Source organism: Palaemon carinicauda, chromosome 2 (assembly GCF_036898095.1).
Source record: "Palaemon carinicauda isolate YSFRI2023 chromosome 2, ASM3689809v2, whole genome shotgun sequence".
Taxonomy (NCBI): Eukaryota; Metazoa; Arthropoda; class Malacostraca; order Decapoda; family Palaemonidae; genus Palaemon; species Palaemon carinicauda.
The window spans coordinates 150,558,332-150,573,461 of NC_090726.1; the positions used below are offsets into that span (position 1 = coordinate 150,558,332).

A 15,130-nucleotide genomic window follows, 5' to 3' on the forward strand; every position below is an offset into this window, starting at 1 on the left:
AGGTGTGGCTGGCAAAGAAGAGTAGGCCAAAGTGATAGCTCTCTCAGTACCACAATTAGGAGCATCATTAGGTTGGGGGACCATTTGGTATGTGGACATTTGGGAGCAACCAGGATAACCCTGAGGTTTTGAATACTGTAGTTAGTACAGTACCTGGGTGACTACCCTTTGAATCAGACAAAAGGGTGGAAAAAGCATTGGTGAGAGGTTGTCCCATGGATGTTGGAATCCACCCTCAAGTTCCACTAGATGGTCCTGGACTGGCGAACAGAATGCAGGTAGTTTCCCGTTGAGCCTTGTGGTGAACATGTCTATTGATGGGGAACCCAACAAGTCAAAAGACTTCGCCTCTACCCTGTCCAGGATGAATCACTCAGCTCCTACCACTTGACCTTGGTGACTGAGCTTATGGGCGATTAAATTCCTTTTACTTTGATGGCTGCTTTTCCGGTCCCATACAGCAGGGGAACCCCACTCTCTACAGGAATGAATCTTGCTAATGGATCCACTGTGGTTTAGTGCCCAGCAGTGAGCCTGCTTCAACAAAGGTGTTGTGAAACAGTATCTCCTTGCTTGTTGATGTATACCACTACAGTAATGTTATTGCTCATCAATGCTACCAAGTGGTTTCTTAGACTGTTGGAATGATTGCAGAGCCAAGAGTGCTGACCTCAATTCTAAGAGGTTGACATACAGGATCTTCACTTCCTTGGACCACCACCTTGAGACAATCTGATTCCTTAGGTGTGCTCCCCATCCTTCCTTTGATGTGTCTGTGAAGAGTAGCAACTCCAGAGAAGGGCACTCCAAAGGAGTTCCCTTGATGAAGTTCTCATCCTTTACCCATTAAGTTAGATCATCCAAACCCTCTTGGTGCACTGGGATCAAGAGAATAGGAGGTGGTTATTGTCTAGTGTCTCTTACAAAAAAAACTGAACAGGCCTCGATAGAGATGCCAGAACGGAACGAGCTTCTCCAGGGACGAAAAGTGTCCCAGAAGTTGTTGCCACTTCTTAGCTGACAGTTCTTACTGTGACATAAAAGGTTTCACTAATCTTCTGAGCCTGCTAATGCAACTGTCTGATTGAAAACTCTTGCTATAGAGGTATCAGCCAGCATTCCCAGGCACTTTGCCGTCTGTTTAGTAATGACGTTGGATTTTTCTAGGTAACACGATCCCCAGATCGTAGCAAAAGGAGAGAAGTTCATTCCAATGTTGAAGAAACTGTCTTCAAGAGGAGGACAAGCTCAACCAATCCTCTTAGTACTTCAGTAGACGTGTGTCCTTGGCATGCGTCCAGGCCGAAACTAGCATAAACATGCATGAGTGAACACTTGCATGGCAGTCAAAAGTCCTAAGCACAAAATTTTGAAATGAAAAACCTCCATGAGGACAAACCAGAGGAACGTCCTTGAATACCGATGGAATGGTATCTGAAAGTAAGTATCTTTCAGGTCTAAAGAGAGCATAAAGTTGTTCCTACTGATGGCTGCTCATACAGTGCTCACCGTCTCCATTTTGAACGGACTACTTACTGTACTCATTTAACAGGCAGAAGTTGATGACTGGTCTCCGGGCATGGCTGCCTTCTTCATCTTAACAGCCCGGAGATCTGTCCCATATGATCTGTAGAACATCCTTTTCTAAATGTCTATCAACCTCTAATTGGATGGTGAGCCTTTTCTACGACTTTAGATGATATGACAATAACATTGTCGAAGTCTGAGTGAGGGGAGGACAAGAGCCAATGAACAGGATACGGTATCCATCTCAAAGGACATTTACCGTACAATCCTTTGCACTGTACAATTGCCACCTTGCCCAATGACTTAGGTATACCCGACTCTTGGCAGCATACGGGCTATCAATCATATCGTCCTCAAGCTCCTCTTCTACCTCGTCTGATTCTGGACTGATCATCACAGGGTTAAAGAAATTGAATCACATCAAGATTTCTACGAAGAGGAGGTAGGTAGGAAGGAAGAGGTGCTGATTTAGTCCTTAGAATCAACGATGACAGCTTTAGAGCAACTTCATAGGTGATGTCAATTTTGTGAATTTGAGGTTCTTTGCACCCTTGAGGGAGACAATCTGGTGGAAAATAGTCCTGTGACAATTTCCATATTTCTCCACAGTCTCTTCCAATTCCCTTGGAGGAAAGAAGGCTGCACTCTTAAGCATGGAAGCATTCCTTAGTGCCAGAGTTTCTCACTGACCAATATGTTAAGCAAGCTTCGCTGCCACTGAGTCTTTCTTTTTGAGGATCCAGTTGGCTGACTGGTGAGCCAAAAAGGTAACTCATTTTTATCCCTGAAAGGATTAGGTCGGTTAAGTACTTTTTATTCTCAAGCTTTGACAGATCACAAGAGGCAAAAAATGCACGACGAGTGATTCAGCCATGAAGCAGCCCGGAGGCTTGCCGTGGCAGCCACTTCAATGTTGGGAGCCTTAGATGCTGAAAAGATGGTAGGCTCTAACCTGAGTCTTTCCACTGATACCTCTGGAGTCAGGGATGTAACTGCATCCTCAATAGGTAAAGGGGAAAGACTGGCTTTCATGGGAGCATAAAATCTCTTCTACCTGGAATGATTAGAGAATAACTTCTCCCATAGACTATTGTGTTTGCTTTCTCAATAGCTTCAAGAGATAATTCAGACCATAGAAGCTACAAGGTGTGCTTTGAGCCCTGCGATGTACCAAACAAGCGGTTCATAAAAGTTTAGATTGACTTGACCAACACCTTGGAAGCATTCCTAAGCTGTTCATTTGCCTGATAATGGCAAGGACTTTCTTGAATGTTAAATTAAACTCAAGAGTTTTCTCCTCCTATTGAGGCAGGCCCTGAATCCTGGGTAATTGGATCCAAGTCTCTCAACTCATCTCTCGACAGTGATATGGGGAAATAGGAACCATCCCTCGGTTGTCGAGGTTTGACCAGCTGTTTGAGTAGTTCTAAAACAGAACCTGTCTGGTATTTAGATGATGAGGAGGCTATGGACAAAGGACTCTATTCGCTAGCAGCCCTGAAGGTGCCCTTTAATTCAACATAAGGCTTGTGTAACTAGTCGAATACCTGTACCACTGTAGGGCTAGTGTATTCACTCGGAGAAGACCTGTGGACAGTGTTGTCCTTGTGTTACCTTTCTCAGGTTGTGGCACTCTGGTCAGATCAAGGCTAACTGCAAATGGGAGAGCCAACAAGTGACTTCTTTTCAAGTGATAACCTTTTATCGATAGAGGGAACTAGTGTGTTCCCCACTAAGGGCAAAAGCCGAGAAGTGTGTCGCCGAGGACATGCATGATCAAGAGCATGAGCTTCTGTTGTTATAAGCACCAAGGTAGGTGACTGTTTCGGCAGTACTGTATTCCTCTCTAGGTGGTGGGGAAATTATATGTTTGCTACTGCAGCCTGAAGGGGCGCTGTCACACTGAGAGGTGTGCTTGTTTATAAGGGGTGGAGAAAAATGAAAGGGATGGAGGAAAATGAAAGACGTGAAAAGAATGAAAGTGGTGGAAAAATGAAAGGTTTGGAGAAAAGTAAAAGGGGTTGGAAAAATTAAAGGTTTGGAGAAAAATGAAGGGAGGGAAAAAGTTAAAGGTATGGAAAAAAAATTATAGGATTGGAGAGAAATGAAAGTGGTGGAGAAAAGTGAAAGGGATAGAGAAAAATGAAAGGGGTGGAGGAAAATAAAGGGGACGAAGAATAATCAAAGAACAGGAGAAAAATAGAAGGGGGGGGGGGATCAGAAACAAGATGAGTGTTCATCCTCTATACTGCAAATGAGAACAGTGCATATAATAAGCCTTATGCAAAGGGTGAGAACTTTCGTAATAAGGTCAAAGAAAAAAATTACATTAAAATCTATTTAGGACAAGAACCTAAATTAATGCAAATTACGGGGAAGGATACACGCACATTTTTATATAGCAATATTAGAAAGAGGGGGGCAAGCCAGCCTCAACTCGGTGCCGGTCCCAAGCCCGGGTAAATGGGGAGGGTTGCTGGCAGGAAAGGCATCCGACCATGAAAAATTAGCCTAAGCTAATATGGCCAGTGGAGATGGTGAGATTAGAATTAATGCTAGGGCGTCCCCCATGGGCGACGCATTGCGACCTCGCCTGATCCCTTTGAAAAATCGGCAAGGGCTATCCAGTCATGGGCGGGCTGGGTTAAAGAGGCAAGCTCAGAGGAAAATATCTGAGGAGAGGATCAGAGTAGCAACTCTGAATGTTGGGACAATGACTGTAAAAGGGCGGGAGCTGGTTGACCTCATGGAGAAAAGGAAGATTGGAGTGCTGTGTGTACAGGAGACCAGGTGGAAGGGAAATAAGGCAAAAAAATTAGGCAAATGATGTAAATTTTATTACAGTGGAGCAAATATGGAAGGAAGAAATGGTGTAGGAATAATATCATCGAAAGATTTGAAGGAAAGTTTGATTGAAGTGAATAGGAAAAATGACAGAATTATGAGTTTAAAGCTGGGACTGGGAACAACAATAGATGAAGTGTGGGACAGAAGTAGATAAGAGAACGCTGGCCAGAAACATCGACCCCACATAAAAGTGGGAAAAGATGCAGACAAAGAAGAAGTAGAAAGAGTACAGGAATAAGGTCAAGGTTGTAGTGGTGGCTAAAAGAAGAACACATTTCACAAATTTTTAAGATAATTTTTACATTTCCTAACTATACAAACATGAGTTCTTTAATAAGTGTTTGCTTTTCAGCAAAGTAGTACTTGGTTGTTAAAACTTGGTGAGGTTACAGTAGTTAGATGGAGGGTGGCAAGTAAGGGGCAACTGATCTCCCCCTCTGGCCTAAAACTGGAGACTTGAGGAGGAAAATTAATGTTCAAAAGATAGATTTGTATAGTTAGGAAGAATAGCTTAAAAATTATTTTTAAAATATTGTGATTTGTTCCTACACAAATACAAACCATTGTCACTTAAGAAGAGACTTATCCATAAGAGAGAGGAAATCCCTATAACCAACTGGCTGGTTTACTTTCCCAGGAAATGTTAAAAGCCCTTTGGTCCTGTACAGGAGCTTATGTGATTGATTGATTTAGAGTTTTCAGGCATCCTGACATCTAGGGTCATTGACGCCGAAGAGCTTATGTGATGACTCTTATCAACCTTCTAACAACCAAGTCATGAGGATGAGGCAGGTGCTAGGATAAGTCACTACTAGAGAATGCTAGATGGTCAAGGAAAAACTTATACTGTATGGAGGATAGGTTGTCTGAATGTATGGTCATTAATGTTTTTATGTATATTTTTATGTTGAACACACTGACATAAGTCTCTTTTAATAATTTATACATGAAAGATCTTTTTTAATGTTGGTACTGTTCTTGAAATATTTCATTTCAATTGTTCATTTCTTCTCATATCATTTATTTATTTCCCTACTTCTTTTCCTCACTAAGCTATTTTTCCCAGTTGGAGCCCTTGGGCTTATAGCATCCTGCCTTTCCAATGAGGGTTGAAGCTTAGCTACCAATAATAATGAAATATGAAAAATGGGTTGTAAACATACCTGCCCCTCCCCCTGGGAGTATGGGGGAGATACTCCTAAATAAAACTTGTTTCTCAAGAAAAATTGCTCGATCATGTGGGTTACCTACATCTAGTGTCCAATCCAGCAAATAACAGAGTGACTGCTGTACCCAAAAGGAAAGGGAAGGCAGCAGAGGTCAAAGGGACTGTCGATCTCACTTTTTATTCAAGAAGTTACGTCACGACTGCTATTCTAAACGAAATATTTCTTGTTTAGGGAAGAAACTGTTTACTACGTGATCTGTTGAGTAACTACCACTGGGACATGGATAAAAGTATCCAAGGACTTGGGGGTATACTCCTGTCGGTAATGGGCAAAGAGGGCTCTCTGTCGTTACCCTGACTCATCTTCAAGAACTGCATGCTTAAATAGATTATGCAAGCCCGATTTTCCCACAAAGCCAGAGAGTGTTCTAGGATCTCTCTTATTTCTTCCGTTGTCATAGTATCCTCCCAGAGCAGGAAGGAAAGTCATCCTGGTCCCTGCTATTCACTTTTTGTTAGGAAGAGATGAAGAACTTTAAATTGTGAATGGCTGGGTTCTAGGTCCTGGCCACGAACTCCTAAAATAAGTAGATAGAGATCTTCTATCTTTCACAATGATTTGTGACAAAGACAATTTTATTCTGTTTTATACTTGCTTTGTCAGAGAAAGACTAGTAAAGAGCCGCCCATCCAACGGGTTTAACCGGGATTGTTTGAGTCTCTTGCAAGCTTGCAAACCTCCCCATGAGTTTGAATGATTCCTGTGAAGTCTAGACCTAAGTTCTAGTTGACTGAGCGGTATCTTTCACCACATAGATTGATGAGCTTCCCCGATGAAGGAAGATATAAAACTTTGGATAAGGATTTAAGGACTTTATCAATATTTGAGACAACTCTCACTCCCCCCACGCTATGGCCAAGGGCACGATTATGTTTCTGCTGTTAGTCTAGTATATTATAACTATTATTCTATAAGCATATATCTTTTACTACTAACGACTCTTTTTTAGTCCATACAGTTTTTTTAGTATGATTTGTATTTTGCCACAGAAGCTTATCCTGATTTCATTAGGATTCACTAACATGTTTGCAAAACAATCCTGCTGTATCCCTCACACGTTGCCACATAGGCTAAGTAAAAGTAATGGTTTATGTAGGAACAAATATAATTTTCTGAAGAAATAAGCTATTTTTTCCTTACCAAATATTATAACAATACATAAAATGGCCACCACCTATCCACTCCTCTCTTTTGTAGGTTATGCAAGCTTCACAATAAGTAGTCTAAGTTTGCCACTGGAAAACTTTCATGGAACAAGATACACTAGCACCACGTACTTAAGAAACTGTTCTTATATGATTTCTTGCTTGTACCTGGAAATTTTGCCCACACAGGAATAGGCTATATAAAAGTAATGGGTTTGCATATAAAAGAAAGAAAACTAATTTTTTATAAATTTTGAGTAAACATATTAACAAAGATAAAAATCCAAGATCCAGATCTGGATTTTTATCAAAATCTAACTAATTGTTTCTACTTACAAAGCCCACCTTTGATAAAATTAACATATAAAAATGTTATTTTCATTAGTAAAATAAATTTTTGAATATACTTACCCGATGATCATGTAGCTGTCAACTCCGTTGCCCGACAGAAATCTAAGGTCGGGATATGCCAGCGATCGCTATACAGGTGGGGGTGTACACAACAGCGCCATCTGTGAGTAGGTACTCAAGTACTTCTTGTCAACAAGAACTCAATTTTCTCCTCGGTCCACTGGTTCTCTATGGGGAGGAAGGGAGGGTTCTTAAATTCATGATCATCGGGTAAGTATATTCAAAAATTTATTTTACTAATGAAAATAACATTTTTCAATATTAATCTTACCCGATGATCATGTAGCTGATTCACACCCAGGGTGGTGGGTGGAGACCAGCATACATGTTAACAAAGAAGCTAAGTATCCCGTATTTCATTTTAGCAGTTATTCAAAATAACAAAACATAAAATAAATAAGTACCTGGTAAGGAAGTCGACTTGAACTATTACTCTGCCTTTTTTAAGTACGTCTTCCTTACTGAGCCTAGCGGTCCTCTTAGGATGCTGAACGACTCCTAGGTGCTGAAGTATAAAGGGCTGCAACCCATACTAAAGGACCTCATCACAACCTCTAACCTAGGCGCTTCTCAAGAAAGAATTTGACCACCCGCCAAATCAACCAGGATGCGGAAGGCTTCTTAGCCTTCCGTACAACCCAAAAAACAACGATAAAAAGTATTCAAGAGAAAGATTAAAAAGGTTATGGGATTATGGGAATGTAGTGGCTGAGCCCTCACCTACTACTGCACTCGCTGCTACGAATGGTCCCAGGGTGTAGCAGTTCTCGTAAAGAGACTGGACATCTTTGAGATAGAATGATGCGAACACTGACTTGCTTCTCCAATAGGTTGCATCCATAACACTCTGCAGAGAACGGTTCTGTTTGAAGGCCACTGAAGTAGCGACAGCTCTAACTTCATGTGTCCTTACCTTCAGCAAAGCAAGGTCTTCTTCCTTCAGATGAGAATGTGCCTCTCTAATCAGAAGCCTGATGTAGTAAGAAACTGCGTTCTTAGACATCGGTAGAGAAGGCCTCTTGATAGAACACCATAAAGCTTCTGATTGTCCTCGTAATGGCTTTGACCGTCTTAAATAGTACTTAAGAGCTCTTACTGGGCAAAGTACTCTCTCTAGTTCGTTCCCCACCAAGTTGGACAGGCTTGGGATCTCGAACGACTTAGGCCAAGGACGGGAAGGAAGCTCGTTTTTAGCCAAAAAACCGAGCTGCAAGGAACATGTAGCCGTTTCAGATGTAAAACCTATGTTCCTGCTGAAGGCGTGGATCTCACTGACTCTTTTAGCTGTTGCTAAGCAAACGAGGAAAAGAGTTTTTAATGTGAGGTCCTTAAAAGAGGCTGATTGGAGCGGTTCAAATCTTGATGACATTAGGAACCTTAAAACCACGTCTAGGTTCCAGCCTGGTGTGGATAACCGACGTTCCTTTGAGGTCTCAAAAGACCTAAGGAGGTCCTGTAGATCTTTGTTGGTGGAAAGATCCAAGCCTCTGTGGCGGAAGACCGCTGCCAACATACTCCTGTAACCCTTGATCGTAGGAGCTGATAGGGATCTTACGTTCCTAGATGTAACAGGAAGTCAGCAATCTGGGTTACAGTGGTACTGGTTGAGGAAACTGCATTCGCCTTGCACCAGCTTCGGAAGACTTCCCATTTAGACTGATAGACTCTGAGAGTGGATGTCCTCCTTGCTCTGGCAATCGCTCTGGCTGCCTCCTTCGAAAAGCCTCTAGCTCTTGAGAGTCTTTCGATAGTCTGAAGGCAGTCAGACGAAGAGCGTGGAGGTTTGGGTGTACCTTCTTTACGTGAGGTTGACGCAGAAGGTCCACTCTTAGAGGAAGAGTCCTGGGAACGTCCACTAGCCATTGCAGTACCTCGGTGAACCATTCTCTCGCGGGCCAGAGGGGAGCAACCAACGTCAACCGTGTCCCTTCGTGAGATGCGAACTTCTGAAGTACCCTGTTGACAATCTTGAACGGCGGGAACGCATACAGGTCGAGATGGGACCAATCCAGCAGAAAGGCATCCACGTGAACTGCTGCAGGGTCTGGAATCGGAGAACAATACATCGGGAGCCTCTTGGTCATTGAGGTAGCGAATAGATCTATGGTGGGCTGCCCCCACAGGGCCCATAGTCTGCTGCAAACATTCTTGTGAAGGGTCCACTCTGTGGGGATGACCTGACCCTTCCGGCTGAGGCGATCTGCCATGACATTCATATCGCCCTGAATGAACCTCGTTACCAGCGAAAGCTTTCGATCTTTTGACCAAATGAGGAGGTCCCTTGCGATCTCGAACAACTTCCTCGAATGAGTCCCTCCTTGCTTGGAGATGTAAGCCAAGGCTGTGGTGTTGTCGGAGTTCACCTCCACCACCTTGTTTAGCTGGAGGGACTTGAAGTTTATCAAGGCCAGATGAACTGCCAACAACTCCTTGCAATTGATGTGAAGTGTCCTTTGCTCCTGATTCCATGTGCCCGAGCATTCCTGTCCGTCCAGTGTCGCACCCCAGCCCGTGTCCGATGTGTCCGAGAAGAGACGGTGGTCGGGGGTCTGAACAGCCAATGGTAGACCTTCCTTGAGAAGAATGCTGTTCTTCCACCACGTTAGAGTAGACCTCATCTCTTCGGAAACAGGCACTGAGACCGCCTCTAGCGTCATGTCCTTTCTCCAGTGAGCAGCTAGATGATACTGAAGGGGGCGGAGGTGGAGTCTCCCTAACTCGATGAACTGGGCCAGCGATGAAAGTGTCCCTGTTAGACTCATCCACTGCCTGACTGAACATCGGTTCCTTCTCAGCATGCTCTGGATGCATTCTAGGGCTTGATTGATCCTTGGGGCCGACGGAAAAGCCCGAAAAGCTCAACTCTGAATCTCCATACCTAGATAGACAATGGTCTGGGATGGGACGAGCTGGGACTTCTCTATATTGACCAGGAGGCCCAATTCCTTGGTCAGATCCATAGTCCATCTGAGATTCTCCAGACAGCGACGACTTGTAGGAGCTCTTAAAAGCCAGTCGTCCAAATAGAGGGAGGCTCTGATGTCTGCCAAGTGAAGGAATTTCGCAATATTCCTCATCAGTCTGGTAAACACAAAAGGTGCCGTGCTTAGGCCAAAGCACAGGGCTTGGAACTGGTACACAACCTTTCCAAAGACGAACCTTAGGAAAGGTTGGGAGTCTGGATGGATGGGGACGTGAAAGTACGCGTCTTTCAGGTCTAACGAGACCATCCAGTCCTCCTGCCTGACCGCTGCTAGGACCGACTTCGTCGTCTCCATCGTGAACGTCTGCTTGGTGACAAAAGCATTGAGAGCACTGACGTCCAGCACCGGTCTCCAACCTCCTGTCTTCTTCTCTACCAGGAAGAGACGGTTGTAGAAGCCCGGGGATTGATGATCCCGGACTATGACTACCGCTTCCTTTTGTAGCAAGAGCGACACCTCTTGTTGCAACGCTAGCCTCTTGTCCTTCTCCTTGTAGTTGGGAGAGAGGTTGATGGGAGATGTAGCTAGAGGGGGACTGCGGCAGAACGGAATTCTGTATCCCTCCCTTAGCCACTTCACAGACTGAGCGTCTGCACCTCTGCTCTCCCAAGCTTGCCAGAAGGTCTTGAGTCTGGCTCCCACTGCTGTCTGGAGAGGAAGGCAGTCAGAACTTGCCTTTTGCGGACTTGGAACCCTTCTTGGACTTGCCACGGTGACTGTCGGCACGGGTACCTCCTCTGCTGGAGGTTCTGCCACGAAAGGGCGGGATGAACCTAGTTGCAGGTGTGTCTACTGCTGCAGGGCGGAAGGGTCTAGGCACGGAAGGTAAGGTTTTAGCCTTACGTGCGGAAGATGCCATAAGATCATGGGTATCCTTCTGGATAAGCGAGGCAGCCATCCCCTTGATCAGCTCCTCCGAAAACAGACACTTGGAGAGAGGAGCAAACAACAACTCTGACTTCTGGCAAGGAGTGATACCAGCCGATAAGAAGGAGCAAAGATGTTCTCTCTTCTTAAGCACTCCCGACACGTACGAAGCCGCAAGCTCACCAGACCCATCCCGAATGGCTTTGTCCATGCTAGACATGATCAGCATGGCAGAGTCCTTATCCGAAGGGGAAGTCTTCCTGCTTAAGGCTCCCAAACACCAATCGAGGAAGTTGAAGATCTCGAAGGCACGAAAGACTCCCTTCAACAGATGATCCATGTCAGAAAAGGACCAGCAGATCTTCGATCGTCTCATAGCCAACCTGCGGGGAGAGTCAACCAGACTTGAGAAGTCGCCCTGGGCAGAGGCAGGAACTCCCAAGCCGGGTTCCTCTCCCGTGGCATACCAGACGCTCGACTTGGAAGCAAGCTTGGAAGGCGGAAAGATGAAAGCAGTCTTTCCCAGTTGCTTCTTGGAATGCAACCACTCTCCCATAACCCTCAAAGCTCTCTTAGATGATCGTGCGAGAACAAGCTTGGTGAAGGCAGGAGCAGCAGACTGCATGCCCAGAGCAAACTCGGAGGGAGGAGAGCGAGGGGTTGCAGACACAAACTGCTCTGGATACAAGTCCCTGAACAAGGCAAGGACTTTACGAAAGTCTAAGGAGGGAGGCGTAGACTTGGGCCCTTCAAAGTCGGAGTGCGGTTCATCCAAATGTGCAGCTTCGTCATCTGATACTCCATCATCCGAAAGCTGAGTAGGAAGTGGCAAAGGCAGAGCAGAAAGCTGAACGGCTGAATCCGGCAGTACGGGTGCATGCGTAGCTGCTGCGGATCCAACATCATGCCGCTGCTGGTCAGTCTGCGAGCTGGCAACAACAAAAGCAGAGTGCTGGTGCGTGGGAGGGGTTGCGGTGGGTTACGGAGCATGCTGTATGGTATGCGGAGCATGCCGCATGGGTTGCGGAGCATGCCGCATAGTGTCAGAACCCGGCAGCTCTACAGCACCTTCCCACTGCTGATGCGGTAGCTCACGCATGTCAACGGATGGTGCGACAAGAACATGCGTCTGGCAGAGTGGACTGCGCATCGGTGGTGGAGCTCTCACAGGTGGAGTGTGGGAGCAGGCAGCCGCAGTATCTGCTGAGCGCACAACCTCGGCGGGTTGTAGGTTAACAGGTGCAGTGTCAACCTTCTCAGCATGATACTCCTGCATGAATGCCGCAAGCTGAGACTGCATAGTCTGCAGCATGGACCACTTAGGGTCTACCGTGGTTGGAGCAGCAACAGACGGAGCAGTAGCCTGTTGTGGAACCACTCTACCTCTCTTGGGAGGTGTGCAGTCATCGGAAGACTGCGGCGAGTCCGAACTGACCCAGTGGCTACACCTGGGCCGTTGGACTCGCTCGGAAGGGACCTTACGTTTGAGCGGTCGTGAAACCTTGGTCCATCGTTTCCTCCTGGAAACTTCTTCCACAGACGAGGAATGTAAGGGCTCATTCGTCTGTTTGTGGATGGGACGATCTTTGACAGATACATCCGCAACCACTGAGGATACATCCGTGCGCTGATCAAGGCCTGCCGAACCCTTTGGTCCTTCGACATTGCTTCTCCCCTGGGCTTGGGAGCTTGCAAGAGCTCCCGGACTGGGAGGACGACTGGCACGCACAGATGTACCCTCATGCGCAACACTGACACTGACACTTTTCACATCACTAGCACTGATAACACTTCCCACTGCACTTTTCGCTTTCAGCTCTTTGACATCTGCCAAAAGCTGATTACGGTCATTAGCCAATGACTCCACTCTGTCACCGAGAGCCTGAATGGCACGCATCATATCCGCCATGGATGGCTGAGCACTAGTAGCAGGTTCGGGAGTCACCACTACAGGGGAAGGAAAAGGTTGAGGGGCATGGGGAGAGGAAAAATCCACAGAGCGAGAAGAACTCCTCCTGATTCTCTCCTTCTCTAACCTACGTGCATTTTTAAGGAATTCGTTAAAATCGAATTCCGAAAGCCCAGCGCATTCCCCACATCGATCTTCCAATTGACAGGATTTACCCCTACAATTGGAACAAACGGTGTGAGGATCTATAGAGGCCTTCGGAAGACGCCTAGCACAAGCCCTAACGCTACACTGCCTGTACTTAGGGTCTTGAGACTGGTCAGACATCTTGAATTGTAGAAGTAGTCAAGGGGGAATTCCAAAATCTAGCAAAGTTCGTTAACAATTAATCCAAATTAATTCCAAAAGCTTGCTAAGCTAATGATAAAGCTTCCTGAATAGCGAAGGCTAAACTCTAGAGTGAATACATCACCAAATCGTGAACAACAACTCCAGAATCAACAGCGTATCCAAGTAGGTCTTGCCGGAGGCACGACAGAGGAAAAATTGAGTTCTTGTTGACAAGAAGTACTTGAGTACCTACTCACAGATGGCGCTGTTGTGTACACCCCCACCTGTATAGCGATCGCTGGCGTATCCCGACCTTAGATTTCTGTCGGGCAACGGAGTTGACAGCTACATGATCATCGGGTAAGATTAATATTGAAAAAATAACTTTGCAGCAACCATTCTGCCCAACTGTATCCCTCTCTGCTATTTATTTTTCATTATCTTACTTTGCTAATGGTCTATTCTCACATTATTGCTTCTTCAACTTTATGAAACTACCCCTTACACCTGTCACTTAGAAACTTGAATCAGGGGTCTAGTTAACCCCTTTGGCCTTGGAAAGTGAAAGGCAGATTTATAAAAAGTCATGAACTTCTATCCAAGCTATAATCTAACCCAGATCTCACCTGGAGTTTCTCAACTGTTAACTTTACATTGGGGCATTATAACCTAAAAAATTGTGAATCTATTATATTGATCCCTTTGTGTCAAATCCAGCTAACCTCTTCTAGTTAAATATACCATGTACAATAGTGATGACCTCTCAAACGTAAGGCGCAACAAAAAGTAACACTTAACTTGTTAGATTATAGCTCTTAAATATCACAATATTTCTTATCAGACTCCTCTTGCCGTTTTCCCTTATTTTACAGTATTGAAATATGAAATGTACTTGGTGTACTATTTTCCTTGCCTATCTCTCTTTAATCTTAATTCTTCATTATAATTTGTCTGACACTTTTTGTCAAAATTTCTTGTATTCACTATTTATCACCTACTGCACACATACAAACCACCTACATTAGATTAAGCTTGTGCAAAAAGGGTGATTGAAAAGAAAAAATGCAGTTCTACCAATCATAGTGGGAAATTCATTTTTTTTTTTAATTTGGCAATGTATCATTGCAAGATTCACTTATATTCATTATTAAGCCCAAATGCAAAATATTAGCTTATATATTCTAAATGAAACTCCTTGTACCAAATACATGTTGCTTAATTATGATCCTGTCCTTAACTGAAGTGTGCAAATAGGGACCAAATCATTTCATATTAATTAACAACTTTTGCTAAAAAGAATGACTTGAATTACTAAAGGGCACAATATTCTTCTAAAAGATAAAAAGGATGCTTAATTCAATGACAAAAGAATAAAACTATATGTTCACAACAACAAAATTAAAATAAATATTCCTACAATGTAAGCTGGAGATACAACATGGATGCCAGTACACAAGGAGTTCCTTTACCATTGCTAAGCACTACATCATGCTGCAAGGAATCACCAGACTGACAATATGCAACTATAGATCAAAGCTTGCATTCTTTATATGCAAATGTAAGTTTATGACTATTCATGATTAAATTTAACTAAATGCTTTAAAATGAAACTATAGTAATTTGTGTTCACAATGCAAACCTTGCTGCTTGCCAATAGAGCCAAATGCAAATGTAGACCTACATTGCAACAATCATTCCAGGTTTCCAAGACAAGTGGACCTTGAATAAGTAATTACTTTTTCAAAAGCCTCAGATTATAAATCTCATAAATAATTACCAAGACAGCACCGAGCATGAATATGTTGATGCCAACAGAAAGTGTCTCAGTTTTAAGAGGATTATAATGTAATTATCTTATATGAAAGGTTTAACTATAATTAT

At 44.2% G+C, this 15,130-nt stretch overlaps 1 protein-coding gene across 10 annotated transcripts in view; it reads right to left on the reverse strand.

The window, feature by feature from the left end:
* Mkk4 (MAP kinase kinase 4) overlaps positions 1-15,130 on the reverse strand; it is a 335,120-nt gene that overhangs the window by 170,245 nt on the left and 149,745 nt on the right. The window lies entirely within an intron of this gene.